This window comes from Motacilla alba, chromosome 4A (genome assembly GCF_015832195.1).
Source record: "Motacilla alba alba isolate MOTALB_02 chromosome 4A, Motacilla_alba_V1.0_pri, whole genome shotgun sequence".
NCBI classification, from domain to species: Eukaryota; Metazoa; Chordata; class Aves; order Passeriformes; family Motacillidae; genus Motacilla; species Motacilla alba.
The window spans coordinates 7,281,424-7,308,401 of NC_052045.1; the positions used below are offsets into that span (position 1 = coordinate 7,281,424).

At 44.5% G+C, this 26,978-nt stretch overlaps 1 long non-coding RNA gene across 1 annotated transcript; it reads left to right on the plus strand.

The window, feature by feature from the left end:
* Nucleotides 1–6,515: 6,515 nt before the first annotated feature.
* On the plus strand, nucleotides 6,516–22,918 carry LOC119695188. The gene is made up of 7 exons (XR_005255079.1): nucleotides 6,516–6,774; nucleotides 7,526–7,592; nucleotides 8,642–8,725; nucleotides 14,483–14,556; nucleotides 16,801–16,882; nucleotides 17,850–18,828; nucleotides 22,800–22,918. It is a non-coding gene; the product is annotated as an uncharacterized LOC119695188 (long non-coding RNA).
* Nucleotides 22,919–26,978: the final 4,060 nt, after the last annotated feature.

The following is a 26,978-nucleotide window of genomic DNA, read 5'->3' on the forward strand; positions in this document are numbered from 1 at the left end:
AGCTGTGATGCTGTTACCCTGAGTGAGGTGCTACTTTCAGCCATGCATTTGTAGTTTTGACAGCAAACCACGGGCTACAGGACAGTGTGGTTGACACTGAGCTGCAGACAATAATTTTGAGAGTGTAGTTTTGTGGTAAATTTTCACTTAGCTTCCATTTCCTCATTTTGCTCATGTGAAAGTTAAATGGGATGGTGTCACAAGCCTTCCTGAGCCAAGATGTATCACATCTACCGCTCCCCTCTGCCTCTGTGCTAATTATCTTGACAAATTGGTTTGCCGTGATTTACTTGGAAATTCTGCTGGTCCCTTCCCACCCTCTTATTGTCAGACTGCACATGTAATGCTTGCTTGTTTTACCTGGTCTTTTTGCAGGCAGTGGTTTGTCCAGAAGATCGGTGCCTCCTGCAGTCGTGGGGCAGCATCCTCCACAGAAATTCAGAGAATGGTGCTCCCGGGTGAACTCCAGAGCCTGCTCCTCTCCCAGCAGAGAAGGTGAGCTGGCAGGTTGGAGCTGACAGTGAGGAGACTGTGCTTTTTATCTGCAGCCTGTGTCTGCTGAATGCCAAGGTCGTGCTTCCTCCTGGTTCACCTTGTACCACAGCCCAGATAAAATGTCTGGAAATGTCACTCCCTTCCTGACCTCTAGATTAGAAACACTTTAATAGGTTGCCTATTTGTCCAGTTTCTCGTTTAAATTAAGTAATCATTTTAATACATTTTATTTTTAGTAACATGTAACATTTCTCTTGAATGCTTTTTTTTTTTTCACTATTCTTGCCTCAAGACCAAGGTCAGGCCAAGAGCTTTTTGGCTGGGAGTTCATTCTGTTCAGGAAGGCACTCTGACACATTGATGCTGCAGCATTTGAGGCTTTTACAGAGAAAACACACATTTAAATGGCAGGTGAAATACACTGCAGGCTGAGTGGCAGCAGGGCTGTAAGGTCACCCATCAAGGCATGGCTGAAGTTTCTTAGTTTTGCCTGAGCTGGGCTATGAGGAGGTGAGGCTGCAGCTCTAATTCCAGCTCTCACAGCTAACGAGGTGCTTTGATGGTTCTCCCAGCAATGGTGTGACAGGCCCAGTGGTTTCTGTGTTGTCAGTTCAAGTACTTACTCTGCTATTCCCAATTTATTTCATGTATTCCCTGCAATCTCCACATTTTTTAATGTCACAATGGTGACAAATCTATTTCTGTTCCTGAAAGGATGCAAAAGAGGGGCATTAGAGCCAGCACAGCTCTGTTAAATACCTTGTTGTCAGGACATATCAGAACTCCAGTCTGGCTTTTAAACACAACTTGCTAAAAATCTGTTTAAGGGAGTACACAATTATTAGGAGCGATGCTTGTGACAGTAACACACATGACATTTTAGATGTTCCTCTCAATAACCTGGCTGAGTTGGTGGTTTGTGACCTGATTTGCACACCAATAGTTTTGCCTGTACAATAACCAGGCAGCCAGACTCAAAGTGCAATTAAAAATGAGGTCCAAGCTGTTAGCAGTTTAAATCAGTGCAAAGACATACCAACCTGGGAATGATAAACCATCAGTGACACTATCAGTAACTTACAGTAAATTAACTTTTGCAGCTTGGCCTGGGCTGAGTGTCACAGAGCAGGAATGTTTTATCTGGCAAAGGCTGTGATGGCACGTCTGGATGCTGTGTGATATGGAGGGGCAGCCAGAAACTTTCAGCAAAACAATTTCTCATCAGAAAATATTAGTTTATCTGGCCCACAACTTTTGGCAGGGAATTTGAGCTCCAGCAAAGGTTAAGGCATTCACCAGCCATGTTTGTTATCTAAACCTGATTTTCTGAAGCTCTCTGTGAGTGCTCAGATTTCTGAGACCCAGGTGACACTGGCTGACTCTCTCTCAATCCCCTATTCTTCCAAATTCAATTTTGACACTTTTGAAGTTTTGGATTTATTTTTGGCCACCTCTACCAGTGTATCCCTGCTTGGTGTTTAAATGGCAGGTGAAATAGCAAAGAAGCCTTCCCTTCAAATTCCAGTTCAGCTCAGCACTTCTGTATATTTGACAATTTGCATAAAAGCATCAAGCCTCTCCTGCAGTTTCTAAATTGGGCTTCAGGAGAAAATGATTTTAAAGAACCTGAGAGTGGAATGGAGGGATGTCTACAAGCCTACATACATCTCACATCTACATGCCTGCTTTTTTTTTTTTTGCAAACGTTTTTCAACCCAAAAGTCCAAAGTACCTCAGAGATGTTCAGGTAAGCCAGATGTTTTATCCACATGCAGCAGCTGTGGAGTCCAGGAGAAAGGAGAACATGAACCGTGCCTAATTTTTAGTCATTAATATTAATACGAGTCAAGTTGGGGTTCTGATCTTGTTCTTCCATCTAACAAATCTTTCTGCCCTGAAGTTGTGCTGGGCCTGGTAGATATAGGAGAAGCCACAAGGCTGGGCTTCCTTTGGAGCTGAGGACCAGCAAGGGGTGCTTTGGCTGAGTGCACGGGGGTCATGCAGAAAGGAGTGGACTCAGCTGCAGCTGGGGACCTCACCAGCACAAACCAGTTTGTTGTTCCTTCTGCCATCATGTTGTTCCACTGTGGCACTCATCACTCTGGGAGGCTGAGGTGGCCAAATGGTGCTTAAATGGTGCAAGAAACAATGAGATGAATTCATGGCAGACAGATGCAGAAGGGCTGTTACACACCAGGGGACTGCAGAAAGTCTCTAAGCCCAGATTATTGGGGCCCATCAAAGCACCCCAGGCAATTATTATGAGTTTGTCCTGCTCCTAAGCTTTTCTGCAGACATACACAACTATTTGGTCTTAGAGACAGGGTGCTGGGCTAGAGGACTGGTGATCAGAGCCAGCCTGACCATTCTGATAAAGCAGAAGGAGATGGCTTTAGACAACTCTTAAAGATGTGATGTCTGTGGGATCTCTTGGGTAAATGATGTGAGTTCTCAGTGTGTCTGAGAGCTGTTTCTGCTATAAAGAACCTCAGCTCTCTGTTAGGAGACAACTCTGAGGAGGCTGGCAGTCATTCCTGATTCTGCTGGAGAGCATTGTGTCTGTGCTGGGCTCTGTATTGGCTCACATTAATAAGGAGAAGAGAGTAGAAAAATATAAAAAAGCAGCAGAGGATTCTTTGGCAATTCTAGTGTCACCAGGATCTGATCCCAGCAGTTCAACATAATCACTGAAAGAGGAGAAAATTGAGGAGATTTCACTGGAACTGAGCAAGAGCTTGACAGCTGGCAAATGCTAATGTAAGTAGGCAACTGGGAGCGCAGGGTGGAGGGAGGGTGGTGTCGTTTAGCATCGCTTACAGAAGTGCCATTTAAGTCTGAAGAGAGCCTGTAGAAAACATGTTCCTTTCTGCTCAGCTCCCCTGCCCTGTCACACGTGTCTGCCTGCCCAGTCCTGCTGTGCCACTGGACAGTTTGGGGCCTGGGGAGTTCATCTCAAGCAAAGCATCTCCAAAGCAGCCTCGGTTCACCCAGGCCAAGGAAACCTGCCTCCTCCACGGCTGGCTGGAGTGCCAGCACAGAGGCTCAACCTGAGTGGCAGCATCATCCTGCTTTTGCTGATCCACTGGTTTCTGTCTCAGGGATGGGAACGTGGAGAAAAACCAGTGCTGATGCAGGATGGCACAGAACAAAGCTGGCTGTGCAGCCTTAACACACCAGCATGTTTGTCTCCTGTGAATTGCTGCCCAAATAGCCAGTTTCTTCCAGGGGAGTAAAGCTCTGTGTGGCTGTTGTCCTTTTTCTACTGGCAAAGCTCCCTGGTTCTAACCAGTCATTGGTTTCTCTGGACACTCACCATCCAACTTCACTTCTGTCTACTGCCCCTCTGGGCTTCTGGCAGGACATTGCCACCAAACGAAGCCAAATCTCTTTTTGGATAGTGGCAAATGTGGCCATTTTTGTTGTATTAGAGGTATAATTCTCACATGAACATCAAACCCAAAGCAATGTTCTTGCAGCAGCAAGTCAAGCAGCCATGCTGGTGTGATGAGGTCTCCCTCAGCTCAGTCCATGAGTGCATCAGGGTGGAGTGCACTGTACTTATGCAGCAAATCCTCTTCTGCACCTAGGAGCACTTCTCTGGCTATTCTTCCTTCCTGTACAATTAACTATTTAGCACTTGACAGCTCAGAAAATTTGATTGTACTCCAGCAACAGTCTATGAGCACCTCCACAACCTGCTTTTCCATAATCACTCCCTGGCCTCAGTTCCCACCAGTATTCTCCAGAAACAGTGGGGCCATGTTTCATTGTAATGTCAAAACTGTACTTTTCTGCATCTAAATAATAATTTTGTTGTCTGAGGATAAAGTTTTTTGGATTTAGAGCTTCTGCTTTGCTATTTTCTCTCATGTTAAATATCCATACTGGGCACCGCTTTCCTAGAGGAATAGAAAAAATAATGAAGGTTGCAACTGCAAGCCACATTCCTTTCTGATTTCCTGAATGGCTTTGGGCTGTTCAGAGTTTGAGGTATCAAAGATAGAGGTCCTATCACAGACCATATGTGCCATGGGATACACTGCAGTAATTCTCCATACAGGCCTAATCTTGAACAGATAAAAATAATGTTAAAGAATCATATTTACAGGAAACTGTTTGGCTTTGTTGACCATGTTAATAATAAAGTTCTGCAGGAAGAGAACATCTGGGTTTCTGCAATCCAGCCTGCTTTTGTACAGGTTACTTTTGGTTTCCTGGGAAATGTTCAGTCTTAAAGATCTTGATGATGACTTGTATTTGGATGTTTCTGCAGCTGTCCCTGAAGCGACACCCATGATAGGCTTCAGGAGCTGGTGGGTGTGTTAATTTGAATTAATTATAGCAGCTTTGACTTGCCTTTGCTATAAAACTGACTTGCTTAATTCACGCACTAGACGTTGTCACTATTAAATCTAGAAGGTTTATGAGGATAAAGGTCTTGAGATTCTGGTGACTCTCCTAAACACTTAATCAGAGTAGAGCTGAAATCAGTCGAATGTGATGTCCTATACCTGTATTTAGGGTTGATGGCCATCCATAAATCCAGGTGCATGCAAATCTCAAACATGTTATTATTTGATATTATTCTAATTTGGAAGGTGTGGGGGTCTCTGCTCTTCCGGGGAACTGCATTAACGATGGATTTTCACTCTCTGTGTTTCCAAAACCAGCAATAAGTGGTGCTGGCAGGGAGAAGAGAGATGTATGTGATAGTTGTCACTTCACTAAGTGAGAGCCATGATGGGGACAACTTCATCAATGAGCAGGATGGCTCCAGGGGCCTGGGCTGCAGCTGGAGACCCTGGGCCTGGCAGACCCTCAGGGCAAGCAGTCATCCCATGCCAAAGGACCAGTGCCAGCTGCTTGGCTGAATTAAGATGTAGCAGCACTTTCCACAAGACTTCTCAGCTCTCGGGATATCCCTGTCTTGGGCATGGGGGAACAACCTTGTGCTGAGCATGGAGGCACTGGAACACCCTGGACTGGGAATGCTGGTGTGCAGCTACAGAGCTCTTTGAATGGTCTGACAAGGAAAAAGCTTAATCAAAGGCAACACATTTCTAAGGGTTCTTTTTTACCTTGTGTGCTGATGTTTCCCTAAGGAAAATGTTATGTTGAAATAACAGTGCTGAGCTAGCAGTCTCTGTTTGTGCCTTTTAGATCTAAAATCCAGAGGGGATGGCAGTCAGTGTTCATGTGAGGAGCACATCAAGTGGGGTACAGCGACAGAAAATAAGGCAATTAAAATATTACCATAAGGAAATATAATTTTGAAAGGAGAGAGAGAAAACCGTGGACCCTTGTGGTTAGACATTTACCTGGGTAGTCCAGAGAGATTAGACCAGGAGTCCTGTGCGCTCCCCCTGGGCTATGCTGGCAGGAGTGTGCCCCTGCAGATCCACTACCCTTTGTGCTGGAATAATCACCCAGCTCTTGTGCATCACTGGAAAAGGTCTCAATTCAACTCTTCCACCCTTTTTTTTTTTTTCCTACCTGAAGAATAAGTAGAGCAGGAAAGAGAGATGAAATTCTGTCAGCAATTCCTGGATGAGCTGTAATGTGAGGCTTTTTTACCTTTCAGTGAGAATCAGAGAATTTTATATACTGCCCTGTCGAGCCAGGCTCCACTATCCTGCCCACACAGGTGCATGGATAATTTCTCTTTTTATATTCTTAACATTAAGACACTTCACCCCAAGATTAAGACTGCTGGTAAGTCAGCTTCATTGGTGCCTGGAACACTGCACTATGTAAGCTGAACTTTTGTATCTAATATGTGGAAGAAATTTTTTGTCTTTTCACATGTGCTTCTCTAGGGTTTTTTCTTCAATATTCTCTGTGTATGTCTGGGATGGTAAAAGGTTCTGCTCCTCTGTCCTGAGCATAGCCCGGAGAGTTTCACACAGGCCATGCTGCAGTTTTGCAAAGAGCTGATTTCTTCCTCAGGATCAAAAGCTTGATTAACAAAATGTGTTAATTTAAATACAGTTGGAAATTAAGTAACAACTCTGATGGGAGGCACCAAGTGCCATTTCAAAATATGTAAGAGTAGTTTGGGGGACTTTCTACTGTATAGAAGACACAGGGGTTTGCAAATGTGATGTGTTGCTCCACAAGCTCTCACAGGTCACTGGTGCAACCATCGCATCCTCAAAATGATCAAATGATTTATGTGGCAGGGACTGTGCATAGAAGAGATGGGCACAATGTGAACTGAACAAAAACTGGAAACAGCTTATTGAATCCTCAGGCTCTTTTGCATGTGGTAAGGATACTAAGGTAAGAGCAAGATAACCTGTAAAAGGGTTAATTAGAATAACTTAAGCACAAGCTATGTTTTCCATAATAATATGTGGTGTTCATTCAATGCAGAGTTGAAGAGTTTGGCTCCATCCTGTTTTAAGCAATCATTGTGGATCAGCCTGGAATTTAAGGACAAATAAGCCATGGGGAAATAGAATAAAGAAAAACATTTCAATTAAGTTCACTGAAATTGAATTGACTGGCAATAGCATGGAATGATGGAATTCAGGATGGATGAGATGTGATAAATAGCAAGAGCAGCCTGAGAGACCTCACTAAGCTCCTGCTCCTCTGTGGCAGGGAGGATGCAGACCTGAAAGTATATCCAGAGATAACTTTGCAGGAAGCTGTTCCAAGTGACAGCTTTCCTTGAATCTTGCTGTATCAATTAGTAATGATTTGTGGTTAGAGTAATTCCATATTTCATTTGTTGTGTTTATTGCATAGGGCATTAACATACCGAGTAATGAACCTGGAGCAGCTGAGGGATTCAGCTGAGGGTTTGCTCACGTGATGGAGATGGTTGGTGATCAATTATGTTTTTGTTGTTCAGAAAAATGCTAGTTTTTGTGAGCATTCTTTTCTCAGTGTGTAGCTACAGTGGAAAGCAATATGCTTTAAAATGATTGTATCCTAAGTAGTCCCAGTATTGAGAAAATGAAGCCTAAAAGTTATGTTTCTTATGGGGTTTTACATTCATTTTAATCATATTATTCTTCCTTTTAAGGAACATCTCCATGGTGGTCAAAAGCCACAGAAATTTATATCATCTCCTCTGACTGCAAGTTTACATGGTTAGTCATTAAATACAGAATTTGCCTGTTTCTTTATAAGATTTAACACCTGACTTTGTCTTGGCCTTAAGAACATTTTCCACGACTCTGCACATAGGCACAATCCATTCCCTGCTCTGTGCATCCTTCAAACCTGTTAGAAATGCACATACAAATCAGGTGTCAGATATCTCAAGATCAAATCAAATAACCCCACAACCGCATGAATGCAATTAAGATAAACGTGTTCACAAACCCCCAGCAGATTCCAGTCAGCCCAGCCAATCTCCTGGATGAGAATTAGCACAAAAGGCGGGTATTTGGCTGTAGTCTGTGTGTTTTATATAAAATTACTGAGGTTTTTAGTTTCTGGGGTTTTTTTCTTCCAAATTTCTTTTAGGTGTTTGGTGTGCATCAACTAGTTTTTTCTTGTCTTAGGAGTTTCATAATTTTGCGTGTGTTTTTGGCTGTCTGTCCATGAGCTCCCGGGCAGGCACACATCCATTCCTGATGAAGATCTTGTTTTCTTTAGGCTCCCCCAGCAGCTCTACCTCTGGTTTATGGAGCTTGTGTTAATTAACACCCTGCTGGCTATAAGCAAAATACCCCTGCAAATCCAGGCTGATAATCCACATGAAGAAAAACAGTGAGCAAAGAAAAGCTCACAGATGCAATGAAGGAAAACGCAACTAAAATTTGGTTCACAGGAATGAAGCAGTGGTTTAGTTAATGACTAATTGCCAAAGGAGCTACACATACACACATAGATGAGAAAAATCAATATAGTTGATGAATCCCTTCTATTTTACAGTCAGAGATAATTCATTTCTAATGACCCTCGGTATTTATGTGTGTGAGCATCAAATAAGAGAAAGGACACTAACTGTTCCAAAAATCTGGTTTATGCAGAAGATCAGAACACCTGTTTCTTATTGTTGGGGCTTTCTGAACTCTTGGAAGTGTAAGAGAATATAAGAGAAAAATTGAATTGAATACACAATTGAATTGCAAAAAGAAAGACTATTTTATGTATTAAAAAGTGCTTCTAATGACATCTATTTTCATAATAGTGTTTTGTGGAATGAATGGCTTGGACAAAAGCACTGGTAAATCGCCTGAAACAAATCTGCCTGACACTCAAATAGCTGCTAATGGTAGGTAGCTCCTTGACTCCTTGTTATATTTCTTTTTTGCATTTAATCCTTCTCAGATCATTATGCAGAAGGACACTGCTTTGCTTAAAGGGTTATCAATGTCACCAGGCACTGGAAAAGATATGGGGACAATTTAGCCACCTTTTTGCAGATGTCCTTTTGAGGACATGTCCTTTTGAGAGTAAACAGAATCTCATTGATGTTGGAAACCTTCAGAGAGGATCTCTGGAAAGGCTTTTCCACTACTTCATGGTGGTCAATCTCCCTGGGGGGGGTGATCAGCAGTGACCCCATCACTAACCATGCAGGAAATTTTCTATTTTAACTCCTATTTTTGCAACTTTTCCAGGGAAATTATATTTACAGAGCAGGAGTTAAAATCTCCTTTAATCTAACAGTATCTTTTGGCTCTGCTGCCCCAATCTCTCCTTGTCTCCATTGGGTGTTTCTATAGCAACTCCCCAGGGAGTTTTCCCGTTATCTGGGTGAAGTTAACTGGAAACAAGTAAATATACTTGAGATGAAGTGGTGTTGGGGAAGACTGATGAGGCCTTTGGAGCATGGTCTGAAAAAAAAAGCTGAACTATTTGCAGAACCTTGCTCACTGTAAGAAGCTTGAAATTCCTGCAGTCAAAGGTTTTGCCTAAAGTACACTTGTCCTCTGTTGTGCCAGCACAGTCCCAGGTACAGGAAAATTTTTCTGCATTAATAATAAAGCATATGGAGCTCAAACCGGCCAAGCCTAGAGGTGCCTTGCTGGGGAATGGGATTTTCACAGGCAGTTTGAGAAGATCGATTGTCCCTGTTCCAACCAAATTATAATAAACCTGGTGTCATGTCTCATTAGCAGGCATTTCAGTGTGGTTTCATACTCTGTGGGCGAGATCCATCTCCAGCTCATCCGGGGGCTGCCAGGGTGAAGCAGCACCTTTACCACCATCCATCAGCAGCATGGGGGGCCAGACCCAGCACCGCTGATCAGAGGAGGTGGAGGATGGGCCTGGCTAAAGGGATGCTCTCCAGGGAAAGGGATCCTTTCTGCAGCTTTCTGTAGGGAGCTTGGTAGCTGTTGTGGCAGCTTTTCTCTGAATGAATAACCCAGATTACACCGAGTCAGAAGGTTTGTGTCCCAGTCAACCTTCACTCCACCTCCTGTTTCCGGGCTGTGGACCAGACTTTTCCAGGCTGGTGATGTAGCTGGCTTTATTGGGATTTTCCTTTGCATTTTAGACAACCACAGACCAAGCTGTTGGCAGGCCAGCAGCTACTTGAGAGCTGCCAGACCTTTGCTAGAAGGTGAGCATCTCTCTTTGAGCTTGATGAGTGTTTCCTGTGGGCAGCTGTGACCTCCTGCTGCTGTCACCCTGGGGAATGGAGAACCTGCCTCCTGTGCAGCCTGAGCTGCAGATACCAGCCAGCTCCTTCCCCTGCTTTAATTTTTTGGATACCGGCCGTGTGTTGCTTATCATTGGTTCTGATCCCTAAAGCCGAGGTGCTGATTCTTATCTGCAGCTTCAGCTGGGCTTAAATCTTTATCTTCACTCAGTGAGTCTGAGTGCTGAGTGTGCAGAGACATTATTAGATTATTAAATCAATGACACTCAGGTTATTAGTCACACTCATCCGCATTACCTGACACTGTAATGACGTTCTATTTTTACTTCCAGCCTGCTAATGTCCCAGAGGTACTGAAATTATGACCAGAAAATTAATTTCTATACATTTGAACAAGAAATGGAAGTATCGGAAATAATCCCACATCAACAGCATAAATCCTAATGGAATTGTTCAGAAAAGCAACAGGGAAAGGGAGAGGGTGGAGAATGGTGTCTGACATGAAGCCTTCCCTCTGTGCTGCCATGCCAAACTGGTATGGGTATGATGGCTGCTAGTAACTGGGCCAGACTATTTTAGCTTGCAATTCATTTGGGGCAATTAGGACTTCTGAGCTGGCATCAGTGATTTTCCTCATTCAGCCAACACTTTCTTGCAGAATCCCTCCACCAGGATGATGCAATAGGCTTGTTTTTCAGGCGTGAAATCAAACCCTGTAAACAGAAAAAGGCCAGCACATGGCAAGATGTTGTTTACGTTTTCAAAAAGGACTCCTTAATCTCAGGCAAATTACCATCCCAGTCCCCAGGCTGAGCAAAGAAGTGAGGTCCAATCTGATGACTCTTGAAGACTGAATTCGATGTTATTTCTGCTTTGCATGACTAACCATCTGCAAGCTGGGAGGAATCTGTTACGGTGGAAAAACACCACGGGAAATGCTCGAAGTCCAGCCACGCCCTGGAATAGCAGAGCAGCGCTGGCCTCTTCCCACCCTGCAGCAGAGAGATGCAGAACTGGGGCTCTGAGGGCTCTGCTCCTCACTTTGAACCCCTGAGTGGGAGCTGCAGGGGGCTGTGGCTGTGGGGTGCTGCCAGGCTGGCTGGGCAGCGTGCTGGCATGGGGACAGATGCCCAAGGCAGGGGGTGGCTGGAAGAGGCAAGCTCTGCGGGGGCACCGCGCACGCAGCCAGCTCTCAGCCGGCAGGGACAGCTTCTGTGGGGGAAACAGTGGGGAGCAGATGGTGAAACACCCCACAGGGAGAGCCCTTCACACCCTTACTCCATGCCGCCCACAGCCCCAGAAACTTCCAAGTTCCCTGAGTTTATTGATTACCAGGGACAAATCTCCATATTGCTTAATTATAACTTGGTTTTCATGCACGTCTTCACGCTGTATTTATTTCACGTTGGCAATTAATTCCAAAGTGCTCGCTGTGCCAGAAATGGTGAGCAGAGTGACTTTCAGAGATCTTCTGCTGAGGAATTGCCACTTAAAAACGGAGAAATGCATGCAAGTATGGGTGTGGGAGTAAGTATTGGTGGTACCTGCTAAATGCATGTTGCAGGATGCTCTTGAGAGCAATGTTTGTAGTAGAATTATAATGAGCTGAGTTGTTTAGGTGTAATTAAAAGATGGGAGTGAGAACTTGCATGGAAATCCTTTTCTCTAAGCTTTGGGAAGCCTGCTAATAAGATATAAACATTTAGCAGCTCAGCTGGAGTATGGTGTGCTCTTTGGTTAAACATTAAAGGGGCATTGTCGAGTGGTTTTAATTAATTAGCTATGTTTTAAATTAAATCAAATCAATTTGGAGGAGTTAGGTTCAACATTAATGTTGTTTTCACCTGGTGGGGAATGTCCTTTAAATTATGAACATCTTAAAGACAATGAGAATTAAAAATGCCTTTAAGAAATCCCATCCACCTGGTTTCCTTTTCTCGGAGAATGGCCAGTATTCTGATGATCTGGCATTGCTGTCATTGCTAGAACAGTACAATTAGAGCCTTTTAGGCTCTGTTGGCTACAACCAACATTTCCATCTTCTAGACATGCAACACCCATGTCAAACCTAGCATGTAGAATCTTGAATGTACTGTTTTCTTTTTTTATTAGGACTTATCATGGTGCAACATAGCACTTGCACTACCAGGTAAGGAAGGTGGGCAAGAAAGTCGCTTTAATATGTGTGCTGAACACAGGTGGGATGTGGGTACTGCACACTCAGTATCTGTGAGATTCCTGCTCAGTTTCAGCCACTTTGGGGAGTGGAACAAAGATCTCAAGGTTTGTAGAATTCCTACAGGTGGTGTGAAAATTCACAGATGGGACAGGGAAGGTGAAGAGGGTGTCTGTGCTGAAGGGAGATGGAGCACTGTGAGATCCAAGAGGGAGGTGATGGAGGCAATCCAGTTCTCTGGTTTGTGGGGGAAAGGGGTTTCTATCCTTCTGACTGCTGCTTAGATGCCTTGGGTTAGATTTAGGTGTGGGGAACCAACACAAACTCCCCATGACACAATAGGCTGTAACTGCTGGAAGCTGTTCTCTGCTATTATGTGAAGCCTTTACAGTCTATTGAGTAAATAATCTACAGATTAAAGCTTTCTAAGTACACAGTGACTTGATAGGTAACCAAAGAAGCCATTACAATATGTCATGTCAATAAGAGGAGGATTAAGGTCCCTCACACTTGCTGCAGTGACAGAGTCTATCTGCTGCCAACCTCTGTGAAACAAAAGCCATCACTTTTTAAACACCCTGCAGTGCAGGTGTGCTCTGGGGCTGGGGACCAGCAATTTGCACAGGGGCAGCTGCTTCTGCCCTCATTTATTGCCACCCAGGGACACCTGAGCAAATCAGTGATGGTGTTCTGTCTCCAGCCTCCCAGGCTCACCTGCTCCTGTGCCACGGGTGGCTGGAGCCAGGGCCATCTGCCATGGAAAAAGGAGGAAACCAGTGGGCTGGGAGTAGCTCCCAGTTCTCTTTATGTAAATAAAGCAGAGTGTTTTCTTTCTGGAATCTGAGAGCAATATGTGTGCAGAGAGCTAGGCTGTGAGGCAGCAGGACAGGAGGATGTAAGGCCCTGTCAGCACAGGCAGGGGGAGATCAGGGTGCTGGGTGGGAAGCCAAGGGTTTTTCCTAAGGCCAGAGAGATTTCTGCCTTTCTCCCTTGGACATCCATCCACCCACTCACCACCCTGAGCACCCAAAACTCCTCTCTCCTTCGTTGCTCCCAGCTCAGAGCTTCCCCAGTCCCAAAGCCACCCCGGTTCTTTGGGGACCCTTCCTGAACCACCTCCTTTTGCAGGGGCTTCCTGGCTAAGGCACATCCAGCATTCCACCCCCCCTCAGCATTTAATTACTCCAGGTTTCCAGTCGCTCTGGTGAGTTTAATATGAGCTATGTAAATTCCTCCCCAGAATGATAGGATTTTGACAGCCTGATTTGCCTCGCAGGCATCCTCAAACCAGCTCATTTTCTCTTCTCTGGAATTTTTGAGTGGTCGGGTGGCATTTGATTATCATTGGCTGGCATATCTGAGCTCTGGGGTTGAGCATAAAGATATTTTAAATTTAATAGGTTTAAGATGTCATTATTTCCATGCTGATGAATTTATACTTGTAACCAGAGAAACTTAGAGCATTTAATGAACTTATTTAGATATCATGGTGCAAGCTTTAAACCCAATCCCCAGTATAAAATTAAATCATGTTGGATAAAAACTAACACCCAGAAGCAAAAACTGAACTGGGTAAATGGACGAATTTCAAAAGACAGAATAAATACAGATATAAGGCACCTAGGGGACAGATTTACTAAGAGTTTTTGCACTATTTTCAATGGTGCTTGTAATAGCATAAAAGTATTAAATATGATTTACTAGAAAGGATTTGTATAGTATTTCACTGCCTGTTTCCCAGTGCCATAGCCCCTTCCCATCTCTCCCAGGTCTCTAACAGGAACTCTGGACACAGCCAAACTCCTGCTGGCAAACTCCAAACTCAGCTTTGCTGAGGAGTTTGCCAGCAGCCAGAGAAGAAAATAATGCAGCCACTCAGTGATCCAACAGGATTAACAATGTGATTCTATGGAAATCAATTCTCATTCCAAACAGGTCAATAGAGAGAAGCCCTGCCAGGCTGGCTGGGAGGTGGATGGTGAACACTCACCTGGGACAGTCCTGCCCACCTGCCCTGTGTCATGGGGCTTGGCTTTGCCAAGGCAAGTGTGAGATCTCCTTCCCAGCTTCCTCATGCCAGGGCTTTTATCAGGATCTTCTAAATCCTACAGACTTTCAGAATTTGTGTGAAGGAAACATCCCACCCTGAAAGGGAGACTTCAGTTTTCACCGTGGTTGGTCATGTCACGTAGGTGATAACTCACACACCAGGTTTGGAAGTGCCATAAGTGTCCTTTCTTTTTTAGGGGGGGACACCAATTAGAGAGCCCAGGTGAGGAGGATCAGCTCTTGATTTATTCCTGAGGACCTTATTTGAGATGTAAGTACTGATGAGCTGCTCTAGTACTGTCTGTTGTTATCAAATTCAGCATCCCTACAGAAAACCCATCCTACCACAGATATATTTCATTTTAAACGAAGAAGCTAGAGGAGAATGAGGAAACAGATTTAGATGAAATGGGAAGGGATTAAATTAAAAAGTTTAAAATAAACCAAGACAAGTGACCTTTACTATACTACCTACAAGCAGAGATTGTCTATTTAATGCTTCCAAAAGCAGGCAAATGCACCAGAAAGCAGCCAGCAGGGCTAAAGCACAGAAGAGAATCACTGAAAGGGCTTAATGGGACTAGATTTTCACAAGATTAATCTTCTATCGACTGATTACGCATAGGAAAGAAGGGCTAGGAAAAATGTCCTATATCAATTTTAACAGTGTGTGGAAATTAGAATAGCAATCCTGCAGGTGGCTGTGCTGGACACTGTCAGCATATTCCAAAATGACCTGGAATAAAGAGACAAGTAGTGAGATGGTGAAGTTTGTAGCTGACACACATTTGTCCAGAGTAGCCAGACCTGAAGCAGAGGTTTGCAGAAAGATCTTACAGAAATAAGTATCAGGGTGATATGAACTGGCAGGTGAAATTCAGTACTGATAAGTGCAAATTAATGCCCTTGCTAAAACAGGTCTGCCCACATACCCAGAATGATGGGCTTTGAATTAGCACTTGCCCTTAAGGAGGAAAATGTTCTGGAGCCTTTGCAGCTGCTCCTCTCCAGGGGCTGGCACCATCCTCATGGCCATGGAGAGGACAGAGGAGGGCTCCAAGAGTGAGGAGCACCACTATGCCAAGGATAAATCCCTGCACACCCACGTCTCTGATGCTGCCTGCAGGTTTGGTGACCCATTGCAGAGAGGCTGCAGGAGTACAAGAGGAGGAAAAGGGAAGGCAAAAACTTTTGGATATAGGAACCAGTCTCTGTGACCCAAAAAGCTCCATATGTTCAGAGCTCTTGCTTGGAAAGGGCGTGACCAAAGGGGACAGGGTAAAGGCCGGCACCATCCTGAGTGAAATGAAGGTGGATGGGGTGATCGTTGCTTGTAATGCAAGAGAGAAAAAGACAAAGGCCTGTTTGGGGAGGAGATGGCTTGTTTCATTATTTCTTATTTTATTTGGAAGTACACCACTTCGCTCAGAGTGTGTCCAGGGGAAGGAAGCCAAGATGGTGAAAGGCTTTGAGGAGCATCTGAGGTCACTTGGTTTGTTCAGCCTGGAGAAGAGCAGGCTGAGGGGAACCTCACCACAGTCTGCAGCTTCCCCAGTGGAGGGAGAGCTGCAGTTATAGGTCAGGAGGAAATGTGAGGAATCTGTGTCAGGGGAAGTTCAGGGAAGGAAAGGCTTCTTCACTAGGAGGGCAGCCAGACCCTGGAACAGGCTCTGACAGCACCAGGCCTGTCAGAGTTCAAGGAGCATTTGGAGGATGCTCTGAGTCCTATGATTCAGTGTTAGGTGGTCCTGCAAGGAGCAGGGGTTGGACTCAATGACCCGTATGGGTCCCTTCTGATATTAATCTATGGAGTTACTCTACAATCAGCAGCCAGTGAAGCATGTCAACAGTTTTCCATCAGGACAGTTTCCTGAGCTACTTTCTGTTGGAAACGCTGATTCGATGGTATCAAGATGCTCTGTGGGAACACATCAGTGCCATCAAAGCCAACAGCAGAAGCCAGACATCTGCCTGGCCTCCTTGCCTGCTGCCCAGCTGGCTGCCTCTCTGGGACAGCTGGGCCCCTGCACTGCAGCCAGCAGCCCATTTGATTTTTCTTTACTCCATCGTTGTTCTATTTATATTGCATTTTCCCCTACATTTTCATCTTTATGTTTTATATCCAGAGTAGTTACAGCATTAAAAAATCCCCTGTTGCCCATCAGAACATCAGGTGTCAAATCAAAGTGCAAGTGACTCAATGAGAATAATTCATATTATTATTTAAATGAGTTTTAAACACTCATTTTGTGGGATAAAAAGATACAAAAAATAAAGAACACGTACAGGAAAGAGTTGGGTTTGGGTTTACTTGTATATCATACCGTATCATATATGAGCATGAAGTCGTAATTTCTGATGTACAAAGGTTGAGCCCATGAAACCAAAATGATGCTTTAAATATATGATACTTGCTGGGCTAAATGGAAATGGCATTTTTGCAGTATGCAATTGCAGAATTTCCCTCCCTGTGCAATTTCAACATTTTGCAGTGTTCGGTTACTTCGTTTCACAGATGTTTCCATGAAGAAGAGGAAAGACAGAACGGATGCTCTCCCTGTTTCAATGAAAATACCTGTTCTCAGCCTGAATCAAGGGTAATGTATTGCACAAAATAATGGGCCAGACTTTAGAGAGGTGGAAAATCCCATATCTGGGGTAAAATGAGCAAGGACAGTGCTTTTCCTAGTCAGCACATCACTAGTGCAGGAGTGGGAGAAACTATGTAGAATACCCATCTTTGTAACCCAAGGTGGGAAGAAATCAGCAGAAACAGGTCACTTTGTGACCTGGAATGATTTCCAAAATTTTTGTTTTGCCTGTGACAACTAACACATACAGCAGAAACCTTTCTTAGGTGAATTTTGCCCATGCTATGGATTGCCTCTGGCTGCTGGGGGTACAAGCTCCTGCATGAGATAACCAACCTTTGCTCATTACTAGATAAGCCACTCCTTTTTGAAAGGCTCTGCATGCTCATTTTGATTGGAAAGGCCTAAGTTTGGCCCCAACAATTGCATGAATGATTTGAAAGGCTGATTTAGAGGCTGTTTTTCTGGAGAGTTCGTGATGCTGGAGCAAGCCAGTGCAACTCCTGTGTGCAGTGAGCTGCAGGAGGGCCTCTGTCTGCTGTCCTCCATAAGCTTGTGAGACTCCTCTGCCCTCAGGTGTTGGTGGTGATGGAGATGGTGATTCAGGTCATATATGATAAGCCACCACATCGTTGTCCCCAGAGCTGATGGTCACCACCAATATTTTTCTCTTTCTGGGGCAATTATTTTCAATAAACTTGAACAATAGGCTGAGATAACTTCAGCACAGGGAGCTGCTGCTCCACGGGCCACCATTAGCAATTAAAATTAGAGGAGCAATTAGCCTGTGAACTTGGCACTTGGACGACTGCTGCCTCACCAGCTGCAGGTACAGCCCAGTGTTCGTGGGGTCAGAGCAGTGCTGGTGGGATGGGATGCAGTGGGATGCCCAGAGGAAGTGAGGGGGACTCCAGGATATATAGTGTTATTTATTATGCCTTCAGTTGATTTTTCTTCTCCCCTTCTTCATCAGGGCACTGGAAGGAACAGGAACATGATATCTAATTTCCTAATTTTCCTGTCAGCTTTCTGGTTTTCAAAATGATTGCAGCAGAAATCTATAAAATGAGGATGAGGGAAGCAACCTTAATACCATTGTAAATCTCCAAAATGGATGCAGAAACACAGTACTCAAATAGGAGTAAATAAAAGCAAGGAGAGATTCATTCCAGTTTTCTCCTCTGTAAACCTACTGGCAGCTTGGAATTATTCAGAAAACAGCATTTAACTGAGAAAAAAAGGAACCCTGTAAAATAGTAAAGATTGTACCGTAAAGCTAAGCACCCTCCATAAATCATGGCTGGGAACATTGCTAAGTTATAGGAACCTGCAGATGGATGTCATTAAAGGGAAAGAGCCTCTCCCAGCTTGGCAGGCCCTGCTGCGTCCTGGTGCACAGCTACAAATCGAGCTGCCTTCATGGGGGACTTGCAAAAGTGGTTTTAAAATAGGAATTTCAAGCAGAAGCTGTATGAGCTGTTCAGCGAGACTCAGGCTTATTGCAAATCCACAGTGGTAATTTCAGGCCTGATTTACAGGGGATTCTAATAAACCTCCCCTATTTAAAATGATATGGCAATAGTTTATCACTAGTGCCTGTCTGAGGCAAGAGGAGAGGGTGCGGGGCACGGTGCCTCCAGTTCCAAGCCTGGCATTTTCTCCACCATAACCCAGTACAACCCCTGCCTGTCCAAAGACAGGGACCAGGGTAAGCTGCTGGGGGTGCTGTCTCCAGCTGGTGTTTGGGAGTGAGTCAGGACAGACCATGGGCTCCTTCCCTGCTCTGAACACATTCCTGTGTGCTCACCTGAGGCAGCGCTGTTTTCCCTTTGGGATGAACTCGTCTGGGGCTTCAACTCAAGAAACAGCAGGAGAGATGCTCAAAACAAGCCTGCAAGGCTGAAAATAGCACACACCGGCTGCTGCAGCTTTCAAGATAAAGATGTCACCAGGTGAGCTCTTTTAGGATTATATATTAAGCCACACCATGACGTAGCATGAAGACACTCCACAGCCCCAAGCTGAGCATGGCAGGTGTGCAGGGATGTCTGTGCCAGTGCTGAGCCACAGGGTGCTGGGGGGTCCTGGGGGGAGCTGAGCCTGTGCTGGCTCCCCAGGAAAGGCTTTGCTATGCTTCCCAGAGGAAAGATCACACTATCTGCTCTCTTGCCAGAGCCTCTGTGGAGACTTAATCCTAAACACTACCCTGAGGCACAAGCACTCCCTGCCGTGGTCCTGGGTGGGGGGATTCAGCTGTAGGTCTGGAAATTAACATATCCAGCATGCAACAAGACCTCCAGGAACCTACCCCTCTTTAGAGGCTGGAAATGTTTTGTCCAAATCAGCCACACTTACCAGAGGTTCATGGTTTTTCAAGGTCACCATCTCTAACAAGGACAGCAGCCTTTCCTGATACAAAATGGCACAACAGCTGATGGCACTGATTTTAAATATCCCGGACCTCCAACCTTCCCATTTCTGTTGTAGCATTCTGATTTTCTCAGCATTTCTGCAGGACCATACCTGCAGGTGCTGGGCTCACTGCCCACCAGGCCAAGGGCTTTCCCAGGTGCTATAGCGAGACTCCTTGCAAAAGCTGTAGTCAATGATTTCCAAAAATGAGGCCAGGAGCATCTGGATCCCACAGTATTATTTTTCTTTTCTGTCTCTGGGTGAATTGAAGAACTGCTCACTGCATCTTTAACAACTGTGTTTAGCTCCTTGTCACGACCTCCTTTGTACATCAGTAGAAAAGGCATCACCAGCAGATGCAATTTCTTTCAGTGCTGGAATTGTATTTATTTTACTGGAATTGTACTCCATTTGTCTGGTGGCAAAGGGACTGAGCAATTTATACTGGCAGCACTGAATGTACTGAGATTGGCAGTGCTCGGGCACTCACGCCTTGTTACCCAAGGAAAGTTCAGAGCATACTAATTCATCCCCCCACAGAGCAGCAACACAGGAACTGTACAGATGGTATCAATCAGTCTTGCATTAGTAACACTGTAAACATTTTTTAAGATGGTAAAAGATCCAATATATCTGCTTTATTCTGTTTCATTGTGAGGTCCAGTTCTTCCTTTCCATCATACAAACAACTTCCAGGTAATGGAAGGGATATTGCATTCGCTATTCACAAATCACAGTTTGACCTATTATTTGTAATTTTCAGTGCCTGCCTTCTTATGCAGTGCTCATAAAATGAGATTAGAGTGATTTACAATAGTGAGAAATGGAACAAGACTAAGAGGAGATGTGACTCATTAGACATAATCCTGAGGCTGTTGGAAGGAGCCTGCTTCACTCAGGAAGATGTGCTGTGATTTTCCAAACCAGTCTAGGGGAATTAGATGTGCTTTTGAGGGCTTTCAGCACTGAAAACATGACCCAACAAACCCCACCAGTCCTAATTTTATCTTTTATAGAATCAACCAAGAAATTCAGATTGAAAGCTCCCAAAAGTCCCCTCTGACACCCTGGTCTCCTTCATCATAATGTTGTAAAATAATGTCCTTTAAATACTGTGTCACCAAGCTTTTCAAAATGGAAAAGATATTTTTATGTGCATTCAAAATGGGGAAACTATACTTCGGGTTTAATTTACAGTGCTTCAAAATTATCAATATTAGTTATGGCTTGAGTGCTTAGCTGCTGTATCTGGACATAAGAAAGTGCTTACTTTCCTAATCCAAACCAAAAATCATCTGTCCTGTTAACAGGTATGAATTTGGCTTCACCAAGCAAATTAACAAGAAGTAGAGAGAACATCCAAGGGCTTGTTTTAATGATCAAGGAAATGAACTCCAGCAGAAGCCAGTCCATCTCCTGGAGTCATGGATGGTGTTGGGAACAGGTGGCTGGGCTCCTGTTGGGCCATTTGGAGAGTGCTAATAGCCCCTCTGGTTTAGTATCTCCTGCTGCTCGCTTTTCTCTTCTTGAGCACCCATATATTTCTGCCAAATTGTTTGGTGCATCTCCCTAAAAAAAACCAAACAAATTGCTTGTCAAGAAGCAGTGCTTGCTTCTGCTTTCTTGGAGCAGACAGGATCTGTAACAAATGACTCACATGCAATAATTACAGTCTATTTCTCCCTATCTTGCATTGATTATTCAGATGTGGAAAGAATAGCTCTCTCTTGAATTAAAAAAAAGCTCTGAAGACCCAAACACTGGATCGCTGATTTTATATTTTAACTGGTTTTCCCCCATTTCTTTGTTTTTCAAGTAATGTTTAGAGACATGGAATACTGAAGAGATGAAACATTTATAAACAAAGCCTCCTGTCAGAGTACTTGTAGTTTATGTTTGCTTAAAGGACAATTTTGTGTCACCTCTTTGTATTTTAATAGTCAAAATAAATTTTGCATAATAATTCAGCTCCTCTCTGCTGCCTGTAATGACTATCTGCATTTTTCTGATGGATGTTTGTATTTGTTTCCTATGATTTACATGACCTGACATCTCATATAATGAGCTTCCCAGCGCAAATGCCATTTGTGATACTCCGTGCAGCACTAATCTATCATTTGATGACCTTACAAGTGCTGGGGTCATGGATTCAATCAGTAAAATGTTTCAGGGTGTAATTAATTAATTTCCCCCTCCCCACTCTACAACTGTTCACTTAAAATTTGATGAAAGCGATGTTTTTCTGTAGCACTTCTCCAATACATACGGTTTGTTTGTGCAATCAATCACGCTAAGTTGGGGAGTTCTTAGTATTCATGGCTTTGTCTTGCTCAAAACTTCAAAATGTTTATTTTCCAGCATAATTTAATAGTTTAATTAACCAAAAAACTAGCTCCTGTACTTTTTAAAGTACACTCAGGTTGTGATTTAAAGGCATGGTTTTATCTTTTCTAGAGCTGGGCTGGATTGCTCCGCACAGGCTGTGGAGCTGGTCGGACTGTGAGTGACACTGCTGAGCTGGCTGTGTCCCGTGTCAGCCTTCCAGGACACTGAGCTGTGCTGTGGCAAACCCTGAAGGAGCTGCTGGCTCTCTGCTTTAGGCTTCTCATTAAGCAAAAAGGGAATGTTGTGGTCTTGGTGCTCAGCATCCTTTGCCTGCACTTGTGTTGCTTAAGAGCTCACGTGGACATCAGGAGGGAGGGCTGTGGGTGATGGGATTATTCGGGCCATCCCCTGGAGGTGTGTGGCTCTTTTCTAGGAGTCTGTGTGAGACAGCAAGCAAAAGCTAAGCTTAAATTCCTTATTCTGGAATTAACATCTTAGAATCATAGAATCATTAGTGTTGGAAAAGACCTCTAAGATTACTGAGTTCAGTTGTTAACCTAACGCTGTCAGGGCCACCACTAAACCATGTCCCTAAGAAGCACATCTGCAGGATTTTTGAACACTTCCAGGGACAGTGGGCAGCCTGCTCCAATGCCTGACTGCCCTTTCAGTGAAGAACTTTTCCTAACATCTAATCTATACCTCCCTTGGTGTAACCTGAGGCCATTTCCTTTTGTCCTATCACTTGTTACCTGGGAGAACAGACTGGCCCCTACCCATCTGCAACCTCCTTGTATGCTGTGCTTTGTAGAGTTTTTCTAATAGCAGGAGCAGGTGTATTTTTGTGCGTATGCAGTCATCTTTTCACCTAATAATGAGAACTTCTAATGTACAAGTGGCCCTGGAACAAAGTCTTCCAGGACCCTGTTGGGAGAATGAGATTCGATCTTTGCCATCAGCACTCAGGGCTAAGGCAGCTTGGAAAGAGCAAAAAACCCTTGGTGGCTTTGAAATGAAATCCCTGAGATGTTCTTATTATGTTAACAAGTTTTTCTTTTATGCTGTCAAGGTCTTAGGGAGCCTTTCTATTGACCATTAAGGCAAAGCAAGACAAAATATGCTGAAATTGAGAACTGGATGCTTACAGACAGAAATCCTATAACGTTATGATTCAATTTCTTTTCAGATAAATATGATTGTTTCTGCAATGCTGCTGCTTGGCTTACTGAAGCCCAGGAAAGAACTTGGAGGGAGAGAAGACAGACGTGAAGGAAAACAAAAATTGGGACAATATTACAATTCCACCTGACAAATTTGGTTTGGAAGAGGCACAGGTATTTCGGTAAGGAACAGCAGCCCTTTAGTGCAAAGCAGTAGAGTTAGGAAATAATGCTCGTGGCATCTCCCTGAGTTTGGTGACTTCTGTAAAGGGCCACACAAACATGTTGGATGAGATTAGGCTCAACCCAGTTCCTGCTGCTGCCTGTTTGCTGGACCAGGGTGGAGGTGGCCCCCCAGAAGCCTGGCCTGTGATGAAGGAGGCTTTGGGGAGAAGGGATCATGGGGACAGCCTGGGAGGTGATTCCCTGACATGGCTTCACTCACTGCTTTCACAGCGTGCTAGAATGATCTTTCTCACACACAAATGTTGTTTTCTTTCCATTGTTTTGAACACAGTGCGGGTAGTAAATCACAGTGCTGCTTGGTTGGAATAATGGACTGGAGTGGTGTGGCAATGTGTTTTGCTCATAGTCTGCAGCCATTCCTTTAATGGAAAACAGGGAATGCAATGCTTCTGGGCTAGCAGGGTAGACCCATCCTGCTCCCCAGTGTGGCTCAGGTCAATAAACACACATGCTGGCATTTGCAGAGTTAATGCTTAGTGTGCTGTTTTCCTGGGAACTGGCTGTATCCAGCATGAGACATGGTCAGCATTGAGAATAACACACGCATGCATGTCTGCTGTATAGGCTACAGCCAGTGCTACAGTGCAAGAATTGCTGCTGCTGCTGCACAGACTCACTGCAGTGGTGTCTGGACTATGTTAGCTGTGGAATGTTAGAGGTCAGGAAGGACCAGTCCCAGCAAAGAACTAATTGCCTGGAGCAGAGTTTCTTTAGAGTGAGAGAGTATAGAAGTAGTATCTGAAACTACAAGAAAGTTACTGTGCTTTTTGCTATATCAGCAGACTTTAATGAAATTTTAAGGGGAAAAAAATTGCTTCTTGGCTTAAAGCATGAGCTGTGTTACTAATCTCTGCAAAGGAGTTTTATAATTGAAATGCTGATGGAACAGCAGCTCTACTGACTCAAACGATGACCTAACAGTGTCTAACATAAGCATATATGAAGCTGCGTAATTCTGTCAGGATCATAAGAGTTCTGGATAATGCAGGCAGGTTGGAAACTGGGGGTTATACTCTTACCTAAACTCAGTTTCTTTTAAATTGTTTTTCATGATCGTTATGGCTTCTGGTTTCTGTGTGACACCATCAGGACTCAGACTGTCTCACAAGGACACCTGCTGCAGACTTGTTTTTGGGAGGCAGCTGCATGGCTTTGCTGCTGATTGGGAACAGCATTATCCTGTGCTGTCATTTTTGTGAAAAAATGACTTTTGAAAAGAAAAATTATTTTAGTACTTATATGGACAATGTGTGTGGTCTCAGGTGAGTAGCTGGCCTTTAGGAGACAAGGGTGCTCTTCATACTGCTCTGCTCAACCTCTCAGCCAAACTGTGTGTTTAAAAGAGAGTTTCTCAGTCAAGATGGCTTGAGGGCCTCTAAGCCAAGCCAGGAGCTCAGCTTTTCCCAACTTATCTCTGTCTGCATATTTTACTTTGGGCTTTTGTTCTAGTTTGCTGGTTTTGCTCAGGTTTGCACAGCCCTAAGGAAACCAGGACCTTGCAGGGCTGGCACCCTTGGGGAGACCTGCTCAGATCTGTTCTCTGAAATGCAGACATCTGATGCTAATTTTTATTCTGATTTCTCTGCATTTTTCTCTTCCTGATGCTTAAAAAATAAAAGGCAACTGTGAAGAAAGAGACATATAAATTACCTGTCTCAGCCTGTGCCTTTCCATGTGTGTTTCTGATGAATACACACCAACATGCCTTCATTATCTCCCTGTTTTGTACCTACCTGTCAGATATGTAAAGTAATGCCACTATCAGAAAATCTCATCTTCTTCTTCCCTTTGTTTGGAAGTAGGTGAATGTATAAGCGAGGTATATCTATAAAAGCACTGTAAGAAATAGCTTTGGGTTTTTAAGTGACAATTTCCTTCTCCAAAATGGAAATGCCAGAGTTTAAGCAGACAAGAAATGCATTGTGCACTCTTGCTGCCTCATGTTTTTCATCCAGGCACGGTGGAAACTTTAGGAAGGTAAAGAGGAGATGGGGCAGAAACCTGTCTTGGAAGGGAGAGCTGGAGGCCTCAGGGAGCACCTGGCTGGTGGGAAAGGCAGGAGAGGGCACTGCACAGGCAGGCAGGAGCTGCCATGCTCCTGCAAGCTTTGAAATAATGCCAATCATTGCTGGCATTGCCGGGTTTCCACCTTGGCTGGTTAGAACTATCACTTCTCCCTAAATAAAGCTCATGTTTCATTTTCCAAGTGGACGCATCTCCATGTAAAGGACAGTGCAGAGCAAGCAGACCTTCTCTGGTGCCACAGAGCAGCCTTGCTCCCATTGCCATGGTGTTTCCCCATGGAGAAGTGCTCTGATTTGGACTCCTTATGGGTGCTCAAAAACATTCTTCCTTAGAGATTTTGAGGAGTCATCAATGTCACAGAGACCCACATTTGCTGCTATCTCCTGATCCTGAGAGCTTGTGAAAAATGATGTCCTGGTTGTATCAACTGGTCCAATATTTTCACTTTATATTTATAGTACACACAGTTCTTTCTGTGCCTTTTAAATGTTACATTAAAATACAGATTGGCACTAGCTTTAAGGAGTTGAAGCACAAAAGCACCTTTCCTGCTCTTGTCTCCTATTGTGAGGAATTCTCAAAGCTCTCAGGGAGGCTCTTGAATTATGGCTCTTCCTCTTCCTCATGATGCATGGAGAAATTAAATGTATTATTAATCTGCCCACTGTCAGAGATCTCTGCTCTCTCTCCCTCTCTCTGTCAGTACACAAGGAGACAGATTGACAGGAGCAGCAGACATATGCAGAATTGCCTTGCGTGCTCTCAGGCTGGTGAATCACCACATGCTCGGGGTGATGAGATGCTCAGTTTGAAGGGGGCGGTAGAACCCTGAAGGGGTTTGGTGTAGGAAAGAAACCATGATAAGGGTTTTGGTCCTGGGCAACACAGTAGCCTTCAGACGTTTGCAAGAAGCTCTTACCTTAATTTTTAAAAAATTTGATTTTTTTAAATTAATTTTTTAAAAGCCTACTGGTTTGAAGACAGTTGGCTGCAGCACATTTTCAGAGGGCTTTGGAGAACAGCCTGTCTGAAGTGTGTGGATGCAGTGCCTGCAGGGAGGGGAGCAGGAGTGGGTTGGGTGCAAGCCCCAGCACTTGGTGGTGATGCCAGGAGCAATGTGGCATTTAAAAGCTTGGGGAAAAGGAATGTCCCATCCCTCCCTGAGCTGCTTGGTGTGTGCAGAGCAGCACGGTGCCCCTGCACACCCACCAGCTGTACTCCTGACAGCACTCAGCCCTCTTTTTGCTTCAGACCAAACAGTGTGGCTCCATGCCACTGCCTACAGCTAGGAGCAGGGGGCTGAGTGTGACTGGCATCTCACAAGGCCTTTGGAGAGCAAGAGCCAGGGCAGGAATCAGCAGACACGACATGTCTCCAGTGTGAGTCAGCCCCTGTGGGACGGATTCGTCTCTCCTCCGGGGAAGCCCGGCAGCACAGAGAGCAGCAGCACACGCCTGTGTCTTGCCAAGGCTCCTGCTGAGCTCTGTCTTGACTCCCAAGTGAAGAGGGATTTCGTGAGGATGTGTAAGCATGGGCTTTCCCACGGGGGCTGTGAAGTGCCTCACCTAAGAGGAGGAGTTTTGCTCACAAAAGAAAGAACCTCGGAGAAGCAGGGAGCGACTTTCAAAGGTGAAAACCCATGGCTGGAAGGTGAGACCCAAATTGTCCCAGCTGCTGGGTGTCCCTATGGAGAAGAGAGCTCTTGGCCATAGTCTGCTCAGACTGTCCATATTCCTTCCAGCTCAGGGTGTTGGGATGGGGTACTGGCACTGCCCAGTGACATCTATGGGTGTTTCAGCATGGGGATGTTGTTTGCTTGCTCTGCTGTCCTTCTTCCTCCCATATGGAGCAGGGTCCTCCATCTATGCCGAGCTCCAGTGAGAATGTTCTCACTCTCAAGTGATACTCAGAAAGAACTGGTTTCATATTATATC